General features: G+C 39.0%; 1 non-coding gene across 1 annotated transcript; it reads right to left on the reverse strand.

The window, feature by feature from the left end:
• Positions 1–426: 426 nt before the first annotated feature.
• On the reverse strand, positions 427–533 carry LOC121207991 (small nucleolar RNA R71). Its single transcript, XR_005903045.1, has one exon. It is a non-coding gene; the product is annotated as a small nucleolar RNA R71 (small nucleolar RNA).
• Positions 534–3850: the final 3317 nt, after the last annotated feature.

Consider the following 3850-nt stretch of genomic DNA (forward strand, 5'->3'; position numbering starts at 1 on the left):
GCTAAAAACCAAGACAATCGGCTACCTCCTGCAATTACGGCTAATCAAAATCTTGCTCCACGCACTATGTATGATTATGCTAAACCTTCTTTAACAAGAACTGAATCTAGCATAGTTAGACCTGCTGTAGCTGCAAATACTTTTGAATTAAAACTTAACACTAGTCAAATGATACAACAATTTGTTCAGTTTGATGGTTTGCAGGATGAAGATCCCAACGCTCACTTAGTAAACTTTTTGGAATTTTGCGATACATTTAAAATCAATGGCGTTTCTGATGATGCCATTCGTCTTCGGTTATTCCCTTTTTCATTAAGGAACAAAGCTAAACAGTGGTTGAACTCGTTACCACGAGGGTCAATTACTACTTGGGAACAAATGACCGAAAAATTCTTACTAAAATATTTTTCGCCGGCTAAAACGGCTAAATTACGTAATGATATTTGTTCTTTTGTACAGATGGATTTAGAAACCCTCTACGATGCATGGGTGAGATACAAGGACTTACTGATAAGGTGCCCTCACCATGGGTTACCGCTTTGGCTCCAAGTTCAAACATTCCACAATGGTCTGAATCCTTTGACTCGGCAAATGGTTGACGCAACTGCTGGCGGAACCATCAATAATAAAACACCTAAAGATGCCTATGAGTTTATTAAGGAGATGTCACTGAATAACTATCAGTGGCAAGTCATGAGGACAAAGCCAATGAAAACAGCCGATATTTATAACGTCGATTCGGTCACCATGCTGTCAAATCAGGTAAAACTCTTGAATAAAAAGATTGATGGTTTTCTTAGTTCTTCACAGGTTCATCCAGTAATGCAGTGCGAAGCAAGTAGCGGTGGAACAAGCCATTCAGAATACCAACCTTATGGCCATAACATGGATAACGAGCAACTAAACTATATGGGTAATAATTCTCGACCTCAAAACAATCTATTTAGTAACACTTACAATGCAGGTCGGAGGAACCATCCCAATTTTTCGTGGAGAGGCCAAGGAAATCAAAGACCACAACATCTTCCGGGTTTTTAGCAACCACCCTACCAACAGGAAAAGAAGCCGAACCTTGAAGAGATGCTCTCAAAGTTTATATCGGTGTCAGAAACTCATTTTTAGAACACCGAGACAGCACTTAAGAATCAACAAGCGTCGATCCAAGGGCTCAAAACTCAGATAGGCCAGCTTTCCAAACTAATCTCTAAACAACCACAAGATAGTTTGCCAAGTAATATTGAACCCAACCCAAGGGAACAGCTCAACGCGATTAATGTTCAAGACAAAGAAGGATTTGTGGAACCTGAACCAGAACCGCGGCAAGAAACTGTGGTAAGCAAAGGTCAATGTGAGGTAGATCAAAATACAAACAACTTAGAGAATGTCGAATATAAACCTCGTGTACCATACCCCAATGCAATAAGGAAAGACTGCTCAGATGAATAATTTGGTAAATTCCTTAAACTCTTAAAAAAATTACATATTAACTTACTGTTTATTGAAGCTCTATCGCAGATGCCAAACGCAATGAAATTTTTAAAAGAGCTTTTAGCAAATAAGCGGAAGTTGGACGAGGCGTCGCATGTGGAGCTAAACACAGTGTGCTCAATTATTCTAAAAAATAAGCTACCGAACAAACTAAAAGATCCAGGGAGTTTTACGATTCCTTACTTAATTGGTAGTTTAGATGTTAATAATGTATTAGCTGATTTAGAGGCTAGTATCAACATCATGCCTTTTAAAATGTTCAAGCAACTAGGTTTCAGGAAACCCAAACAGACTAGGATGAGCATTCAATTAGCAGATAAAACTATAAGATTTCCTAGGGGTATTATTGAAGATGTGTTTGTCAAAATCGATAAATTTATATTTCCCGTTGACTTCATTGTTTTAAACATAGAGGAGGATAGAAATACTCCTTTAATCCTAGAAAGGCCCTTTCTAGCAACTGCTAAAACAATTATTGATGTTGGTACAGGCGAGCTCAGGCTTCGCGTGAGAGACGAAACACTCATCCTTCAAGCTCGTAATTCTGACAACACATCGGAAATTCAAGGTGATCGTCTAAACCATTCTATTAAAACTAACCACATGATATAACCCACTTTGCAAGAGATAAGTTTGAAGGAAGTACATAAGCCACTCTTAAACAACAGTAGAGGTTCTATTCATGAAGAACGAAGGCTGCAAATAGAGGAGCTAGATGAATGGCGAACACATAAATCGAGAACACACGATAAACCGAAACTACGCCAGAACGAACCCGATACCTCTCCAAATCAACTTAAAGTTGGTGATAAAGTTTTATTAGATACCGCAGATCCCCACATTGTCATTACCACACCGAATAAGGAAATCCCTCTTACGATACTCAGTATTTTTCCATTTAGTATAAGGGAGGTGAGTCATCCCAAGTTCGGCACTCTTAAGGTAAACAATACCCATTTAAAACCTTATTTTAAGATTGATAGTAGGAATGAGGAGTATAAACTCCTCGAACCACCATGATCATTCAACGGAGAGGTAAGTCGAGCTTAGACTATAAATAAGCACTTCTCGGGAGGCAAACCAAGCACTTACTGTATTAACTTCTTCTAAAATTTAGTCTTCAACATCTAACTTACTAAAGGAGCTCTTTAATATAGGTTTTCCATAGAGACAAGGCCAAGCACACGGGCGTGCTTATGGCCGTGTGAAAATAGTGCAAGGATTTCCTCAACACGGGCTACGATAAAACGCCATAGTCGTGCAACATGGCCGTGGTCAAGCCTGCCAAAACAACATGGGCGTGCAACACTCTCGTGTGGAAGATCCGTGGTTGAAACTGAGAAACTAGAACGGGCGTACGACACGCCCGTGTCCAACACCCGTGGTTGAACCTGTCAAATTAACATGGGTGTAGGGCTTGCACACACGGGGGTGGGAAAAGTGAACGAAGCTAGACACGGTCGCGCGACACGGCCGTGTGAACCCACACGCCCGAGGTACACTAGCATGGGACAAATTTCAAACGTGCCCAAATAGGAAAAACGCGAAACACACGGGCAAAAATTAGGGAACACGGGCTTGTGCCATGGCCGTGTGGCCCAAAATCTATAAATACCCTACACTATTCACTTTCTTCCCCATTCAAAAACCCTAACCCTAGCCTCTGCAAGTTCACACGGCCTCCCTGCCACGCCCGTGTGCCGCCTACAACTCCATTCTCGATGCCCAATCTCTTCTCTTAGCGTTTGTTTACTCTTTTTTCATTTATTTCACTGATTTATAATGCTATTTATCATATTAATCTATATTTTTCATGTTATTTCCATATTGATAATAACATAAATTTCATTTATCAAACAAGTTATCATCTTTCTCATGTTTAAAATCTTACTCATTACATGATTCCTACACTTTATTTAATTAGCTAGAAGTGAATATTCATGGCTAGGATAGTTGAAATAATCATGCATATTGTGTTGACATCTCTTTTTATTCATATAGTATTTTGTATTCCATTCCTTGCCATTTTTACTTATATCACCATGCTTATGCCACAAAGAAATGGGTCATTGAACTTATTGTTTTAATTGAATTTAGTAATTGTGGCCGAATATATTTATGCATTTTTCTTTTCGAATTTCGTCGCATTCCTTTTATATATTATAAATTGTCTACTTATCAAAAGACGAATTGATGTTTCCACTTGCAGGTATACAATGTTGTCTTTAAGAGGAAAGAAAACTGATGCGGTCATTGAGAGCACTAAAAATATCCTATTCCATGTAAAATAATAAAAATAACAGTAAAGGGGAAGTAGGGTTGAATCCTCAGGGACCGGATTATACGAATGCTCGTTTCTTGA

Source organism: Gossypium hirsutum, chromosome A01 (genome assembly GCF_007990345.1).
Source record: "Gossypium hirsutum isolate 1008001.06 chromosome A01, Gossypium_hirsutum_v2.1, whole genome shotgun sequence".
Taxonomy (NCBI): Eukaryota; Viridiplantae; Streptophyta; class Magnoliopsida; order Malvales; family Malvaceae; genus Gossypium; species Gossypium hirsutum.